At 40.4% G+C, this 19,467-nt stretch overlaps 1 protein-coding gene across 2 annotated transcripts in view; it reads right to left on the reverse strand.

Moving 5' to 3' along the window:
* Nucleotides 1-19,467, reverse strand: part of TMEM108 (transmembrane protein 108) — a 172,528-nt gene that overhangs the window by 146,639 nt on the left and 6,422 nt on the right. For both annotated transcript variants that reach the window (XM_075417414.1, XM_075417412.1), the window contains exon 2: nt 17,713-17,842. The gene's annotated coding sequence lies outside the window, so the exon portion shown is untranslated. The remainder of the gene's footprint in view (nt 1-17,712; nt 17,843-19,467) is intronic.

Raw genomic sequence — 19,467 nt, forward strand, 5'->3', positions numbered from 1 at the left:
AGGAACCATTCATTCCACCGGATTGCTTTAAAAAGTGATCATTTCACTGGTAGCCTGTTTCCTAAACAGTAATTTTCTTTCCCCTGTACCTTAATAACCCCAGAAAAAGCACACCCTCTCTCAACCCGATGTCTTCCTTGGGAAAGAGAAGCCTGTGCCCTGGCACATTTAGAGCTATGAACCAGATAGACTGGCCAGCTGGCTTCTGCCACAGAGAGCCTAGAACAGGCAAGTTTTGCCTGCATTTCCCTCCCTGAAGGAAACGAATTAATTCCCTCCCTTCTAACCAGCCATGGAGGCTGCTTTGGTTTTGGTTTTTTCCTCCCCCACTTAGTGAATTTTTGGGTGGAAAAGTAGACTTGGAATAAGATTAATAGTTTGTTGTGCTTTAAGCATAGCGGAGTAATGCACGTAGACTGAAGATCACTAGCTTCAGTTCAGTTGCGTGGCTCTTGGAAATTAAACCTTCAAATAGCCTGGAACACACAGCATATGTCTAACTCATCCCAACCAACCATCACGTGGCCACTGAACACACAGCTCCAGCTGCTGCTCCTGTGACACTGAAGTTGTCACGGGCATGCCAAACAACGATACCAGGAGAGTGCCAAGAAGAGACAGGCACTTGGGGGATTAGCCGGCACTTTTGGAGACAGCATTAACTGCTCATCAGAGTGTGTGGATTTCATGAGCCTAGTAAGTACAGAGGAATTTGACAAATGGATACAAGCAATTCAGGTTACTTGAGTCCCAGAACAACACAAGACACTGACAGGTCAATCAGCTTAGCAGAAGTACTTCTTGGTATCAGGGAAGCATTGCACACTTTAGGAAAAAAAAATATTGTCATCACTGGAATCTCTCCATTTGCTCTCCATCCCCATAGCATGGGAAACAGGGCCACAATGAGCCCTTGGGACACAAAAGTGAGTGGTCTCCTTCAGCTACAAACAACACCATGAGAAACTATATCCAGGAAAGATGTCTGCCACACCAGGCTCTGTGTCACATCCCTCTGACACCTTGGCAACAAGGCTGTTATCTTTTTCTCCAGGGACTAAATTGGCCTCCATGAAGCCTTGTATCTGGGAGTCATTAAGGTAATTTAAAACTTTATTTGATCAGCTTTCCTCCAAACAGCTCAAGTGGACCATGTGGTTCCACTGCTTGGACCGTGAATCGAGAGCATGAACAAATCGTGCACTCTCAGTCTTGTGCTTGTCCACCAGAAGAACGCACGCTGTTTTCTCCTCTGCAGGGCATTAACACCTCCTTCAGCAGCAAACAAGCATTCCCAGTGAATGCTAAAAGCCACCAGGTTTATGTAATGTCGGACAAGATGCTTCTCTTTTCATGTTTTAATCTAAAAATATTAAGCCTAGATATCAGAAGAAAAGTATTTGAAACAATGACTGCTATGGGATGTTATTAACTAGTTTTCAAACTTCTTCATTAAAGAAGTTGCAAAGATCTCAGGGAAGCAACGTCTAGAATCCCAGACGTGAGGAGCATTTAATCTTTCTCACTAATAGGAGCTTACTACGACTTTGACTGTGTCTACTCAAAGACAGGCAGGCAAGCATACATGAGGGGGTCTGCCTGACCACTGTGTATCTTACAGCATTCTTTGTACAACTTCAACTCAGTAGAATTATCTTAGCATGAGACTGGCATAACACAGTGTCTAATCAGCCTTATTATCCTAAATTCTCAATTGTTTCCTGGTAAGCTGCATTTATGTCTTAGCTGATTATCCACTTAAACTATCAAGTACCAATTATAAAATGCAGTAACATTAATGTCACAGATGCTTGGATTCAGAGAGAAGCAACCCCAGATCATTTTGGGGATAATAAATTGCACTACAGAGACAGTAGACCTCACTACGAAGTGCCTGTCTCTGATTTAAAATAATTCTGGTGTACAAATGACTCATTCCTCAATAAGACTTTAACTAGTTAGAAACAAAATGTGGTATAAGTTTCCTTACAGCACTGCTGCAAACAGGCATTAGGATCACATTCATATAATGGCATTGGCAAGTGCAGTTCCTTGTGCAGTCAACAGAAAAGTGCCTTTTTCAAGCACTGTTTTATGGCTGGTCCTCATGGAATAAAGTTCCAAGAATCTTATTTTCCTTGTGCAGAGAGGTCTGAAAAATTGAAGCAGTTCTGTGGAAGATGATCTGCAATCTATCCCTGTTTGCTTTGCAAACTGAGCTCCTCAGGCTCAAATGAAATGCAGACATTCAAAACCAAAACTTGTTCAAAACCTTCTCTTAGTTCCTGAAGGTGGGGTAAAGTCAACCCAAAACACCATAGTGGCAGTGTCAAGATCAGCGTGTCTCACTGTGCATCCTCACCGCCTATGTCTGACCTCACACTGACATTGTTACATCAGCTTTCCAACGTACTCCATACCCTTCAGAGATGGCCAGCCTGTGGTACTCTGGGTCACCTTTCCAAGTTACACACCACAAAAGAACACCCATGGGTGCTGTAAATCCATCATCAACGCTGCTAAATCATTCAGTCACTGGCCTGGTTTTGACAATTCTCAGGCACACTTTGGGAGTCAGCAATGTGCAGATAGCACTCCAAGTAGTTTACATATGGCTATCTTCTGGAAGCTAAAAAAGTTTAATTACATAGAGATGAGCTGCATGTAGCTGGCTGCGCTCAGTGCCCAAGAATGACTCTGTACATGTCGGCCACATTTAATTTATTAATACTGATGCAGCCACACTGGCTAGGTAAGATAACCAGCTTCTAGTAGCTGCACTATAGCTTCTCCCTTACCACATGGCCTAATGGCATAGGACAGGTGGCTCCATTCTCAACATCCAAAAAGAAAAATCAAACTACTTGAGAAGTCTGTACGTCCTTTGATCTAGAAACCTGGGTCTTTTGGCTCAGTGCGGAGGAGCCAAAGGTTTGCCCCCATTAGCCAACAGCTCACCATGGGCCACTCAGAGAACGCTCTCTCTGGGAAGACTTGTGTTTAGCCCACTTTCAAGCTCTTACCAACTCTGCCTTAGGTGCCCAACTGTCTTCCTTCCCCTGAATATTGCTTTGACAACATTACTTATCTTTCTTTGAAAAATACTGCTGTCTTGGTTCTTCATGGCTTCTTAACTCTCCCTTCATGCCATCTGTTACCTCTTGCCTGCCTCTCTGCTGACACACACCAATAGGCTTCTCTCTTTTGTGCATCAGAAACTCATTAAAAGAACTATTTCCGTTCTTGCTTTCTACTTCATCTGACCACCACTGCCACAAGGACATCTGAAACTAAGGAAAGAAGAGGAAAAAGAAACTAAAGGTAAAAACACACAAAAGATACAAAGCAAGGGGAACGAATCCTACAGTGCTGTGGCAGAGTAAGTTGGTGTTATTTTTGGCAGATCAGTATAACTTGAATAGTTTAAGACAGAGTCGTTAAATGGTTTAAAAACTGAGCAATTTGCAAATGGAATTGATGAACAGTAAAAGAAGCAAGTGTTCAGACAAGAGCTGCTATAATCATCTATAAAGTACCATCCTGAAGCTGACCAGCCATGCATCTACCCAGTACGCTGCCTTCAAGGAAAAGCATACCTGAAAAAGCTTTTTATTTCCCCCCAGGACATAACCCTTGGCTATTGAAAATCTTTTATTTTAAAATGTCAGTGGCTTTACACTGAGTAAATAGAATTGTAGAATGGTTTGGGTTGGAAGGGACCTCAAAGATCATCTAGTTCCAACCCCCCTGCCATGAGCAGGGACACCTTCCATCAGACCAGGGTGCTCAAACCCCCCATCCAAACTGGCCCTGAACACTGCCAGGGAGGGGCCATGCACAGCTTCTCTGGGCAACTTCTTCCAGTGCTTCACCATCCTCGTAATAAAGAATTTCATCCTTATATCTAACCTAAATCTACCCTCTCTTAGTTTAAAGGCATTACCCATCATCCTATCCTTATGTGCCCTTGTAAAAAGTCCCTCTCCAGCTTTCTTGTAGCCCCCCTTCAGGTACTGGAAGGCTGCTATAAGGTCTCCCTGGAGCCTTCTCTTCTCCAGGCTGAACAGCCTTTCCTCACAGAGGTTTTCCACCCCTCTAATATTTGTGGCTCTAGCTAGGGCTCTAGCAGAGAGAAAGAATAAATTTTGGCTCTAACAACAGGGTAAGAGTACAAAAGGAATTAAAAAACCTCAGCAAATGATCCTTCCTGCCCAAACTTCCCCCTCTTCCCTCCAGGACACTTATGCATTAAGTTGAGTATCGCCCCACGTTTGCTGCCAAGCCAAAGTAACATACAGTACATGTCTAAAAAGACTCAAGGAATTACTTAACAGCTCCCAGAGGGTTTCTTCAAGTCCTTTCCATGGTGGCACTAATGCTGTGCTCTGTAACTGCACTAGGCTGAGGTGCATATCTATATTTATTTCTACATCTGTACATGTCTACATATAACTCTTTTGATTCGAAGTTCCCAAAGCATTTTACAAATATTCTCCAGAATCCTTTATTAAATCAGGTAACATAACCTCCTTATGGACAGGCATACTGAAGAGTGAAGGTACTTTGTGTCACAGAGCAAATGAGTTAAACAGAGCAAATCAGTCAGAAATCGGCTCTGAAGTTGGAACTCTGACCTCACCTCCTCCCCATGCTCGATTTGCCAAGCCACATGCACATCCCTCAGTTCTATTTAATTTGCCTTCCCCTTTCCCATCCATCCTTATTTCATGAGTGAAGTGCTTTTGTCAGCATAATTCCTTAATGATAAGGACAAATGGGAATGAATAGCTAACATCTCTTTTCAAAACCAAGCATAAACCACTTGCCTTTTTTTTTTAATCCTACAGAGATAATTACCTGGCCAGAATTGAGAAGGCTGGGCAAGCAGCTTTAGTTCCACAGGGACAGAAAGAACAAAATTCAGTGGACAGATCTGCTAATCAAGCAGGATAAATGCTGGATTGTACATACTTCAGTGATCACTTATGCTAGCTGGGTTAAGTGACAGTAGGAGCTACAGAGGCTCAAGTTTTATAGTTGTTTAATATGTTTTGCTCTATTAAATACGAAAGTACAAAAAACTTTCCATGTGGAGAAGGAGCTTACTTGAAGCACTTTCACACTGGAAATTATTTCTGGAAGAGATTGAGTGTAATTTGGGGAAAAGTAAAGGAAGCATTATGAAAGTAATCTTTTAAATACAATTAAAGGTCTAGTTGAGGACTTCAATTTATTGAACTGTGGAAAAGAAGAGAGGATGGAAGAAAAAGTTTTACCTGGATTAAGATTACTTTATATGACTAGGCTGGACTACCAATTTTTTCATGTACATTAGGAGTTATAAAAAGGGAAAGGACTTCTGCTAGAGATCAGCCTCTCCCTCTGTATTACAAAGAGTTTAGTAGTTACAGTTTTGGAACACTGCCACTTCCCTAACGAGGGACTGAATCCACAGCTTCTCCTGGCTGACAACCTACACACCACGGAATTTTTTACTGGAGGTTGTAATACAAAACCCCATGTTTACTGCCGAGCCCTAAACACAATCATTTAATAAACCACCTGAAAAGACTCTCTATAGCTATTAAGGGGCTAAGCAGCGAGAGCTTGAGTTCAGAAGCCTTGCTGACTCAAGACAGAAGTCTTCCAATGTGCATTTTTTCCCTTTATAAGCTCTTTCAGTTTAAATAACCTGTAGCATATGCTACTTACTTGACTGGTTCTACTCTCCTATAGCAAGAGACAGTCGCACGGCCACATGGCTAATGTTAAAGAAGCAATGCCCCTACCTTTTCAGACCCTTCTAAGTCAAGGGGTCATATGCTTTCTCTTTCAATTCCATCATCTAGCAATAAAAGTTTATAAACTGCTCCATTATTATAAGAAATACATAGATTTATCTTGATGAACTCAGCAAAAGTAATTCTACACTGATGAACTGCTTACTGGAACAAAGACTGAGCCTCTTATTGAAACTCATGTAAGAACCTGAGCCTTACCTCGAGAGGAAGATGAAATTATGGGCAATTTGTCTTTCAAGTCACCTAAAAGTGTATTGAGCAAAGAATGGAAAAATATGACACCGGGCACAATCCTGCTTTGGCACAGCAATGAATCAAGTTATCTATGATCTTTTTCATCATCTGCTGTTGAATTATGTGAACTGAAAGACAGTATAAATACACTGTAATTATTGTTTTTAAAAAAAGACCTGAAACTACTTGTATTTTATTTAATAGATCAGAACAGATAAATTATTTTGAAACTAGACTCTAACACTCCTGTTCACACCAAAGAGTAAATTGCCTGAAATTCACCTACTGTAATAACTGTGTGAGAATATCTGAGAGGATATAGGCTTAAATATGTAGCTGTGAAATTACATGGTTCTGAATCAAGAATAAGAACCAGAAAGTTGTCTAGTTTTTAAGGCAATTTATTATCTTATTAGAGTTTTTTGGCACTCTGCAGTTAGCTATTACATTTGAATTACGTCTTCATTGAATAAAGGAGAATAAAAATATTAATAGTTGAATTCTTTCTTCCTAGGAAGACAAAGGAGCAGAGAGAAAAGCTGTAGAGAGGACTAACTAGTACTTGCCATTCATCCCTGATGGTCCTGGAGTGTTCATTATTTTTTTCTGATCTGAAGCAGACTATAATGTGTCAGCCTTTTAAATACACAAAGTAATGCTAGAATCAAGGGATGGCGTTCTTCAGAAGACTATAAAAATATGGTAACATAACAACAGTCTTCCACTGCAGAAAGACAAAAGAAATTCCAAGCTTGAGCAAAATACAATTCTCAAATGGGCTAAATAATGCTGTGTAGTACAGAAAGTAACAAAAGAATAATATAATCTCCAAGAGGAGAATTACAGCTAAATACGTAGTACAAAAACATTGTAATTAAAATTATGATCATTAATAGCACAGGGCCAGAATTTCTCAAGATTGATTCATGAGTAAATAGAAGAGGGAGCAGCTGATCCATGTTTATTCACATAGTTCCAAAATAGAAACAAAAAAGCTGCCTTACCTTGATAAATGACACCTTCTGGACAAGACCATTTTACAACTTAATCCACACTTCGGGGTACCACTGTTTTGGAGCTGAGAAACCAGTATCCTGTCCATTGAAAGTCCTGCTTACTTCAGTAATCTCTAGGGTCACTGCAGGACCACACAGTTTCTAATTGACCCGATTTTCTGGCTGTCAAATCTTTGTCCTACTCCTGTGATCAGTCCTGTCCAAATCATTGAAAATAACTGCACAAATATGCTGAACTCAATTTCAACCATTAAGTCAATACAAATATTACTGTTGGTTTCAGTAAGTGATCCCCCATGCTTTCTCAAAAATATCTGTGATGTAGTCTTCTTTTCTGCAGTCAAGGGCATAAATTACCCAAGACTGCCTTGTACTAAGAAGGGACCAGATCATCCTTTCAGCAGAAAATCCCGCATAAATGGGAGAAATCCCCTTGAGGCGATACCTCCACGCCGTTAAAAAAAAAAGTTACAGTTCAAAATACAGAAGCTGACAGTGGAAATAAATTCAGGCATGGTACATGCCCCAGAAAGCAGTGGGCATCTGTGCAAAGATTCCATATCTCTGTAACAGTTCTTGCTCCTACCCACACAGCAGTATAGTATCAGCTAATTTTTCTCTTAACTGAACAGTATTTCCAGTCAGTATGTTATTTTGGATGATGGAGATATTACAGAAAAGCAGTGAGCAGACGGCTGTTTAATAGGAATTGGGCAACTCATCTTGAAATAAGAAACTAAAGATTTCATTAGCTACTTTTCTCATCCCATTGTGTATGCCATGAGGGAGATCCGAACAGACCCCACCTCCACAGCTACTTACTGTTTTTAGAAAGGGTCTGCAGTGTCAGAATGCAAAGCAGTGGATTACTTCTGACCTTTACCTAGTTACGTGATTACCCTGCTGTCAGCTACGGGCAGTAAGCTCCAGTGGTAAGAACTCAGCTTGAACAGTCTTTTGGTGACCATGGCTCGCAAATTTGCTGTATTGATGATGCAGTAGCAAAAAACCTGTATTAGACCTGACATGATAGTCCCACCGATATTCAAGTGGAGTTGTTCAGGGTCTCTAAAGAACGAGAATCTTAGCTTTCAACATCTATACAAAAAATAGAGGGTCATGAAACAGGGATAGCAGGGAAACAAAAATTAGTGGCTGTATTTTGGTTGATTTTCAACAAACTAACAACTAACATGCCTTGCACATCGGTATGGGTATTCTATTAAAAAGGTGCCTGAATGTTCTCAATTTTCAGGCACTACTGACTCCAATGCGAGCACCAATTCAGCATGATTCCTAGTATATCTAACAAAAAAAAAAGACAAAGCCAACCCCCCCTGGAAGGGACTTATGATTGCAGTTGTGTTTAACTTAAAAGTCGATTTAGGGTCAGACTGTTTCTCTGCAACCAAGGTGGAAAGAAGGTGGGTTAAAGTAGCCACACAGAAGAAGGTTCTAAGGGAGGAAATGCTGCCCGGTGATGAAATCACTCTCCCAGGAGCTGAGATTCCCAATTTTTACTTTTGGCTTTCCTGTTGTCATAGCGTTAAGACCTTGGGAGGAGGATATATGATATGTGATGGGGCTAGCTTCCATGATTTTACCCAACACTGTACTTCCAGTCACCAATAGCTGCACTAATTACAATATAACTACTCAGGGAGCACTGCCTAGCATAAGAGGCAGTATCCCCTCAGAAGGGTATCTGTGAAGTTTAATTAATGCACACTAAATACTTAGAAAGCCTGAAACTAGTTCACTGCATCACTGCAAGGTAGTATGCCACAGCTGCAGAGTGCTATTACTGGTAGTTCGAAGAAAAATAGCAAATGATCCCCTTGTTGCAACAGATCTCAGTATTTGCCATAACCCACTAACACATTTTTTATCAGATAAGGAAAATGAAGGCAATTCAGTACAACATGAGGTTAAACAGGAGATAAAAAGCAGTGAAAAAAATTTGAGGAAAAATTTTCACAGCTACCCTTTCTGCAACGTTTCAGTGAGTTTTGCTCTCTTCACATAAAAACTTCTGAATTACAGTCTTTGAATATCCCCTGTGGATAGTCATCCATGTCTGATTTCAGGATATCAGATCAAACAAAGAGCTGATGCTACCTGTGCAGAGTGTGAAAATTATCGTCCCGCCCCCCTCAATGCCTTCCCCAATTCCCCCTCCCAAGCGCCTGCCTCAGAACCCAACCGCAAGAGCTGCGCTATCAGGTTGAGCGCTGGACTGGTTTTGTACTATTAGTTGCTGAAATCTGAAATCACCTTTTCTTTTAAGAAAAAGTCACCGCTGGCAGCCATGTATCCAAACCTAATTCTTAGGGAGCCCTGCGGTTCTTGAAAACTAAACACACATTTCGGGAAATAGCCAATTATTTATTTCTAATCTTAGATATAAGCCCCTACCCCTTTGATATTCTAACACTTTGTACATTTCATATATAACAACTTTCATCTACAAATCTTAAGTACTTCCCAAACATATCTTTGTGCAGCAACACCACCCCTTCCATGAGAAATACACCATTACAGACAAAGTGTCAAATTTTAAGATGTTTTCCATATTTGATATCGATGTGGAAAGGTCCTGATAGTAGCCTTCAAATCAGGCAAGGCTAGCTGCCTAGCCCTTCTGATAACTACACTGAGCAACAATCTGTTTCTGTGTTTGTGTTTTTTAAAGAGCTTTAAATATGTTCAATTGCTAGCCTGTTACACAGGAAACTTGACAGAAGCAGCAGAATCATTCTCCTCACCCACATTCAGTTTTTCCTTTCACTGTGAAGAAATACAAGATCTTAAAAAACGGATCTTTGATACGAACACAAATTTCTTTTAGGAAGCTACATTTGTTTAAAACACATATTTCCACATTCCTCTTTGCTCCACTGGAACAGGCGCACAGCTTAGATGGGACTGTGCCTCTGATATCTGAGGTGGTTAGAAATTTTTTGCAGTCTTTTGAGAAAAGATCTGCAGGAAGGCAGAACAGCTTCCTCTCTACCTGGACACTTCCACTGATCATCGCAGACAGTCTTCATACTTAAGAGCCAACACTCTAGGGAAATTTTTAAGAAACATGTCCCTAACAGGTTTCATCACATCACTTTCCTATGCCTTTTCCATTTGTGCAGGGGAAAATCACAACAGTTCTTTCACAAGAGCTGCTTATGTGAAGAGAGAAAGCAGGGCTGTTTCATTAGGGCTGCTTTGCTCTGATCTGCCATGTGTACAGCACATGCCTCAGGTCATTCTATTTTGGTCTTTTCTTCCTGAGGTTACTTTAAAATAAGCAGTGCCACTTACATCAGAGATAAATCAGGCATTAGGATTTCTCAACCCATTGCCGGATGAGCTATTGAAAATTACCACCTCCACTTCTTGCCAAAATTTGTTAAGTTCCAAATTTCCTTCACTCCTCCAAGCCTGGAAGTCAGGTGTCCTGCAACTTGAATTATAAGAGAAGCAACGGTAAATTAGAAAAGATGCTGGAGGGAACAAGACTGGAAACTCTTAAGAGACACCCAGCAAAATGTCAGTGGGAAGTTATGCACAAGTGTGTGAAGAGCATAAAGCGCTGTTTCCATCTATATATATACACACACATAACTGAAGCTGCAGGAGGCAGGCATGATGTCACATATGACTGTCCAATAAATCCATCACAAGAGAATAGGAATTTTAGCATAATTTCCTTGCAGATCAAGAGACACCATGTAAAACTATTTGATCTGAAATCAGATAAGACAATAAAACGCTAACTACCCACATGAAAATGTGTTTGTTTTTTTCATGACAGAAGCAGAATATTTCCACTCCTCTACAGAGCAAAAGTTCAAGGGATGACACAGTCCCAAGAGAGAAACACAAAGAAGATCCCACTTAGTGTAAAGCTGGATAAAAACAGATTGGTCACCTGTAAGCAGACAGCTAAAATTAACCTAGGAAGGCGCAGTAAGATGAAGGAAGAATTTCAACAGCCTAAGGGGAAGGGTGGAAGATGTCAAATTCTCCAAAAGGGGAAGATTAAGGCAAGACATAAACACATGGAGTTTGAAAGATGAAAAGATGTAAGCTACTGTTGAGAAACAGAAAACTGAAGAATACAGTATTATTAAATTGCCAAAGAAAGCCCAAAATAAGAGTAGTGTGATGGTTCCTGCCAACTGGTACACAACAAACTCCATTCTGAAAGCTATTAGGTTGTGTGGCAGAACTAGGAAATAAAGTAGACAACGTGTGCCTAAGACAACAGCATGTTAAGAGAGATTCTGCTCAAGGACATGAAGATTACATCTGAAAAGAGGAAGCAACAATTGCAAATTAATAAGCCTATTGTGATAGGTAAAGCATCCTTCAGTTTAAAGAAAAGCACTGAGAATAGGATTTTACATGCTTCATTTTGGGTGAACAGTTGCCTCCACCATAAGAGAACAGAAGCACAGCTAATAGACCAAATCAGACAGAAGTATAGTACAAGGTGATTGCCTGAAGCGATTCTTAGCTTTGAAAGTGTCTTCTGGAGAATGGTGTGGAAAAGAAAAAAAACACTCAGCATAAAAGGCAGAGTAGCTGAACCACCTGAGGTTTATAGACAATATATTCTACTTCCAAAATTTGGCTAAGCAGAACAAGGAAAGCCAGCAGTGGATGCAGCGAAATAAGCAAAAAGTACAATCTTCAGAGCATTCAGAAAAAGGACCAAGACAAAGAATATGACTTTCAAAAAAGCACCAGATAATCTCTTCTTTGAATAGCTATAAAAGAACGCAAGAATTATGATACTGATGTAATCAAAAGACAACCCCAACAGAGGATTTAGGTTATTAAATACTTATTTGGTAGTTCAGTGTGTGCACAAAGCTGCCTGCTGATTATTTTGTTCAGACTAGACATACGACTTCACCGTTCCTTCTTCTGACAGTTTATTCTATATATCATTTTCCCATGCTTTTTAATACACATTTAGAAAGATGCCAACAATTTAAATTTGGATCCAATACTCAAATGCATGAAAACATGCTTTTACAGAACATTTAGAAGTCAAAAATCTTTCCCCACTTTTTAAGCACTTCAATTCAGCACTCAGCTAGCTCTTTGCAGCTATAAACAACTCTACGTGCAAAGAGGATGCCGGCATTCACTTGTGAAACTTCACATGATGTGCTTCTGCCTTCCTACTCATGAGAACTCCTTTGACTTCTTAGCACTGCTGTTAGCATGCTAAATGCTGAAAGACACTTGTTTAAAGAAGAATTTTACTTTGCATTTGCTTTTACAAAGGTTTGTTTTTAAGCAGTATACATGTAACTAAATCTAAGCAATTAGCACATGACTAAGGAGAAATAAAAGAGATGAAAACAGAAAAAGAAAAGGTTATACCATTAATAGAGCTTTAAAAATGCATTTTCAGCAATCTAACATGTAATTAAGAGCACAAATCACACTATATACATTTATAACTTTTTCTATACTGAATTAATTTCCAGCATGAGGCTCTTTATTAACAGGGACCTCTTTCGCACAACAAGGTGATGCTGTCTCAGCTGCAACCTCACCTTTGCAGACAGATTAGAGTGTAAAAGTTCAGTTTGGCCTCTTTCTTGTAAGAGGCCGAATTCCAAAACTGAGTCTCTCCTGAATTTCTATAGTTTTCTGTACTCCATTTATTATTTTCACTTCTCTTCCTAAACAGCAAATAGCTGAAACCAAGTGTGACCTTTTCACTCACTTTAAATCTGACCTAGAAACGCACAGCTGAAATTCAACAGACCAATCCTCAATGTAACTGAGGATAGGGGTGGGTATGGCCTACTCATTCTGCAGAAAGATCAACCCACTGCTGTAAGAGTATTGAGTGAATAGCCAGGTCTGGTGCTTGGTTTTAGAAGTGGAATTTAGTTCTCCGCTTTGCATGATCCTGGGCTAATCTCAGTGGCCATCTGTATGGAGGGGGTGGGATAAAGGCATTTCCCCACCTCATATAGCTGATAGGAGGTTGTCCTCAAAACCATGACTTGTTATGGATTGTGAGGAACCTGAGGCTAAATAAGTAGACATCTACAAGTGTCCAACTTTTGTTTCTACGTTTGGCAAGAAACCAGAAGCAGCACTACACATCCTGCATAACCAGGAACCCACGTCTTTCTTTTTGCCAGTACTTACAGACCCTCTTAGATTAGTCTCATAGCAAGTTTTCCTTTATATCAGATGTCCCAGTCTGATTTTACACAGCATACCAGTTTACTTTTATACCAGCTATCAAACAAGAGGTCATACTCACAAACTTCCTCTGCTCACTGACAAATTCCCCACCACACTTGAGTGCATTTAACTCCACCCATAAGACTTTTTTCATCCACATTGTACATAATAGTCTCCTACCACCCCAAAAGAAATGTTATTGCTTACTATTAAGAATAGTAATCAAACTTGTCAGAGCCCGATCATCAAGTGGAGTGAATTATGCATATTCAATGGCATCAGCATGAACAAAATGTCATCAAAACAACTATTTTTCCATCTAGGCATCAGGAAATAACTGCATCTCACGTGCTAGTTGAATAGATAACCAAGTAGCAACAAGTGTTTAGGTATTCTTTACCAAAGAAAAGAGACTACTCTTCTTGCAGAAACAAATTAAGACCAAAGTTGTAACAATTCCCACTCGGTGACCCAAGGGATGGATGGGATTGGGGATGGATGAGGAGCCGACCAAGAGCTTCAATGATTCTATGACCCACATCAAAACTAGAAATATGCATTCTTTTTGATTGTGAAGACTCTGATCTCGCTCCATACCATTTTCCTTTTGATGGGTTTTAAATATAATATTCTGTGACTAGTGTCCCATGTTAGTAGTAATAAATCGAGACAGAAACACACCTTATTGTTAGTTGGCTCTGTTGTTACTTTTGTATCTCAGCGTCTGCTTTGGGAGGGCCAACTTCTGAAGCTAACTCCTCCAGGATTTAGCTCATGAAGGATCGATGACTTCTAGCATGCTCTCTAGTAGCAACAGGGGAAAAACCTTGGACTGCTAACTGCTATCTCATCTTTCTACTTCAGGCAGCACTGGGAAACACTGCAAAGAAGAACTTGTCCCTGGGGACAAGGGATCAAAAGGGATGAAATTAGAAAAGACAGTTTGGCTGCTTTCAGTTCAAGTGGAAGTATTATGAAAAAGTGTTTCGAATTATGTCACTCAGTGCAAGTGTCATTGCAGTTAGTAAGAACTTGCTGTGCCAGCAAACATCAGGACAAATTAGACTGCAGGACAGGCGAGCTGTATGTCATCCTCACTTCCAAAAGAGAAAGGCTTCCCTGCACTGCCAAGAAGCTGCTTCCATTTCCGAGCTGATTTAAATAAAACTGCTCTTATTTAAATCAAAACATTATGGAGGGAGTACGACAGTGACATTATGGGCAATTCTTGGGATCCTTCCCTTTGCTTTGATTCTCCACCACCTTAAAACACAATCACCTCAAGGCCATAGAGTTGCATATGTAAATAGCTGCCTGCAGGTTCCTGAAGACACTGATGCCATGCTGATGAAAAAATGCCTCAGTGCCCCCTGTGCTCCTGGGTCTGTACCCATCTAGTCTTTCTTGCCTCTTCGATCACATACTCTTTGCAATTCACGTTGGACCCACTGTGGTAACCAGCACAACTGAGGCCTTGTCAATGTCTGGGGTCCCTCAGCACTACTAGTAAAAGCAAATAACAGGAACATCAAATTCAGTGCACCAGAAAGGAGAAAGACAGAGCGAAGTCATAAGCAAAATCAATTTATTTTATTTAACTACAAAGAAGTCTTTCACTGAACCATGAACTCCTAGCATAATGAACTGGTTTTGATTCAGCTATCCTGAAGTTTGAAAATAAATGTTTCAATTAAAAGTTATCAGTGCTTCAGTATGGAGAACAAACACCTCTGTTCTGCAGAGGGGAAAAAAAAAAAAAGAAAAAAAATCAAGAGCCACAAAACATTTTGATGAGTTGAAGGAAATTTTTATTCAGTTTTGATTTTTTCTAATACATGACTCCCCAGAAGTTTTCAGGTGCTTCTTCAGGCTTTCATTTAAAACTTAGATTGCTGCAAAAAATTAACTGAAGCTTTCCCAGCTTCTATCAATATCAGCATATCTGTGTTGGGTATAAACCAGAAAGTAGCCTGTTCCTTCTCTTCCTAAGCTTTGCTTGATGTTTCAATCATTTCTCAGCCAAAAAAAAAAAAGAATAAAAACACCTAGAAGGCTATCAAGAACAATGCCCACAAGTAAGTGGCAATATAAAAGTTCAGGGATTTGAGGTCTGGCTTTGATTTAAGCCACCATTATCTCCAGCTATTTATTCCATCCTACAGCCACAGGCCATCATCCCAAACAGAAGAGTTGCTATAGCGGACTATCTCAAGTGCTTTAAAGCAGAGAGCAAACAGCACTGAAAGAGCAGTGAAGTTTAAGTGAAGACCAAGACCATACACAGAAGTAGCTAGGTTGCAAGCTTACATTTCCACATGACAACTCTGCAGGGATGAGAGCCTTTGGCAAATGACAACTAACAAAGCAACTGTGGGGCTGTAACAACATTTTTGCTGTGAATAAGTGCCTATAAATCCAGTTAACTAAGACACTGCAAATGCTCTGATCCTGTACATTTTTCTTACCCAGTAGTACCAGTTCTTTTAGAACGGACTCAATTTATGTGCAACTCTGTCTGTCTGACTCATGTTCTGAATGACTAGACTTGAGCTATGTCTGTGTAAGCAGAATTTCCCTCCATGTATTCACTCTCCACCCCCAGAATGGCTGCTAGAAAAATGCAAATCCTATTTGGAAGGATTACTTGCCACGCAACAGCCAGAGGCCCTGTCCAAGGCTGGGCTCCTTCCCGTGCCAGGGAGCACAAACTCACAAGCTCCGATTCAGTGAAGTAACACGATCAAAGCAGACAAGGTGGCAACATGAAACAGTATTCTCATTTCGTGTATGTAGAACCAAAGCTGTCATTCTCCTCCCCTCCATTATATTGGGCATTTGCACTAAAGCCAGGGATTTCATAAAACGCAAGTGTAAATATGTTCAAACAAGAAAGCACAGAGCAGGGCAGCATTTGTACTTTTGGAAGCTGGCAATAAATGGTGGCAATGCAGATCCACTGGAGCCCTTGTGTGTGAACACCAGAGGTCACAAGCATCTGGCATGGAAACTAAAACTCTTTAGAGAAGTGTCTGCTATCTAGAGCAGATCTTACACGTTTCTACAGTCTATGTACATTCTTCTGTAACAACAGTTACGGAAAACTACTGGAATGTCCCAAGTCCTCAAGAGTTTGAATGTGTTTTTCCTTGTAAGTTATATTTGCTATTGCTTATCTTTGCATTTTCTAAATACTTCACACAATTCGTTTGCGTTATGTCAGCATACAAAGGAACACCTCCTGTTTCCATAGGACACAGTGCCCCAGTCTGTTACATTCCCCACCTTAGGAAGAGGATCTCTTCAATTTAGTTCTTCCACAAAAGGAGAATGAGCACATCTCATGCTTGTGAAAATGGCAGACTGATAACATTGGTGGCCAGTATTTCTGTACAGAACAGAAGCAATGGCAGTGCGAGTGTCACACTGACTTTCAGTCATCTCTGGGTTAAGGCAGAGACCAGTTGTCACTGCCCCTTTTTGCAACTGCTCAGCTGCCCGATTTGAGCTCCTAAGTAACACAGAGCTGGTGCTGTGGGGTTTTTTTTGCATTTGCTCTGTAGCAATCTTGTGCTGATCAGAATTGTTAGAATACGAAGAAGTTCCACACCACCATCCCCCAGCCATGCATAACTACATCATCTTCAACATGAGAAATTTTACGTTAAAAATAGTTTACTTCATGTCCTTCTCAAGTGTTTCTACAAGTTCCAAATAAGTTTGTGAATATCTGTGTTTTACACCTTCCCTGAAAACAACTTGGTAAAGGAAGCATTCAGAACAAGTGACAGTATACCCAGGCATCAGGCAAAAGATGCCAACAGAATGTATCAAGCTCTCCACCACTCTCAGCTTAGAGCAATATGTAATTAAATGTCTACTGGAATAGATAAAAAAAAAGAAAAATGCAGCACGTTTTGTAAACAAACCATATAACAATCCTGAAAGTGAAAGAACACTAAGACTGTACAAAGAAAATGGCACAACTTGCACTTCCAGTTACAGGCATTTTCTGGCATCCAGTCTGAGACATTTTCTCCTGATTGAGATCCTGCACTAAGTAGTAGAGGTTTCAAGCCTACTTCAATCTACAGCAATTAATAAGCACATAAAAAAAGATGCCTTAAGTGAGTGGAAAGGTCTCCTGTTAGCACATGCCAAAAATAGATAACCTGTAGAGCTATCTGAACAGATACTTTACATAATAAAACTTTGAATTTTACAGGCCCTGAGGATCCACATTTGTCACTGACTTTTGAAAGTTGAGGCCACTTCAGTTCTGAATATAGTCCAGTCATACATTAATTGTAGGCCACAGTGATTAGCAACGAGCCACTAGACTGAACAAGCTTTGGAGAACACCTCCATCGCCATCTTGGGCAGTGCCACAGAAGAGAGCTGCACTGCACTGAAGAAAAACAAACCAGCAGAAAAATCCTTTTGTGTCTTACCTTGTAACGGGAAGAGCAGATGCCTTCAAACATATCTGTATCTGTACAGTCCATTGGTTCTGATCTTCCTGGTAACAGCAAGTCTTCCAGCTTCTTGTTTTCTTATTTTTAATCTGCCAGCTGGTGGAACCTGTAAATTTACAGAAGTGGGTGTATTATTCCAAGATATTTATTAATCTCATTCTACAAGACATTCAATTTAAGTATATATGGCTCTGTGCCATGCAGCTCCTATTGCTCTCCAGAGCTTTCAGTATAATGGATTACAGACCACACTGTTTCTGTAGGTTATTGATTTTTGGGAATATAAGTAGAGGACTCTAGGATTTCTTTGCACAGTTTTCAAAACATCACATTCCGTGTGTGTATATCTTATAAATTTGAGAACATGCTCCTACCTTACAAACTTCAAACACTTTACCAAAAAAATGGCACAAATAGCATCTCTGAATTGTCAATTTGTTTGTTAAAGGTTGATTCTTGTGGAAAGAGACTAATTTGCATTTAAACACTAGTTCAGGAACAGGAATGCTACTAATTTGAGAAAGTGAAGGTTGACAGAGTGGCCAAGATTTAAGTTCAGCAATTAAAGTAACACAAAATAAAAAACGCCTTCCAAAAAAGTGACTCTGAACACTGTTCAAAGTTTTTCATGAGCAGAGTGAATTAGTGAGACAGGAAGAAAATTCAGTCGGAGGGATTTTTTTGTAGAACTACTCAGGAAATCACAGTCAGCTTCCTCAAACCTATCTACAGCTGCAGTGCCTTCCACGTATTTAAATTTGGTCCTCCAAACCAAAAGGACCCCTGAAAACCCAGAAACAGGTTCTCTGCTTAGGCACTGCAGTATTCATCAGCGAGAGTTATGGAGAGTCACTCATATACGCTTGATGCCCCACCGCAGACTGTGCAGCACAGAGAGCACAACCTGTGTACCCAACAGATACCCCTCCCCACCCCTGCCAATATCTTGATCCCCTATACACAGGATCCACAAGCAGAACACATTTTCATGGTGGATTTTACCAAAACATATTTTAGTTTCATGGAAGTTCAGTTAAACAACAGAGTCCAATTATCTGCTTACTGGCAGACAGGCGTCCATGGTGGTTCAGATCTGCTTTGCTGAGCTGTGTTCAACTTCTCACAGCATTCAACTGCTTTGTTATGAGATTTCACCAGACACCTCTGGCTGCAGCACCATGGCACAGAAAATGGCATGCACAACACCTGCCGCTCTCCACATTTTGGCTGCTGCTGCTTAAGAGCTGCCCCTGCTCTCTACAGAAACCGTTCACAAGTATTTTAAAGGTTAATATGGCTTCATGTATATATGGTTTGTAGTATACACATCTTACCTAGGCTACTCTCTCCCTCCCTTTTTTTTACCATGGAAAACTGAAAATTAACTTGCTTCAGTCAGAATGCCTAAAAACCATCTGCAATGGTATTTTATACTATATTAAGCACTTGTAGCCTTACATCCTGCTGCAACTTCCCACCACAAAGGGTGGGACAAAAAGCCACCCTGTCCCTGCATAGAAGAGCTGGCATGTCACACACTGATGGCACAAAGGTACATCTGACTGAATTCCCATTTAAACCTGAAACTCCTGCTGGAGCCAGAAAGGGCCCTGATCCTGGGAGGCGTTTCAAGTGAGCTGTGCCTCCTCCTTGATGCAGACAGATCTTGGATCTGAAAGGTCATGCACAATTACACTAGAGTCCTTGACTTTGAATCTCCAGGTAACAACC

The sequence above is a fragment of the Opisthocomus hoazin genome, chromosome 4 (assembly GCF_030867145.1).
Source record: "Opisthocomus hoazin isolate bOpiHoa1 chromosome 4, bOpiHoa1.hap1, whole genome shotgun sequence".
Classification (NCBI taxonomy): Eukaryota; Metazoa; Chordata; class Aves; order Opisthocomiformes; family Opisthocomidae; genus Opisthocomus; species Opisthocomus hoazin.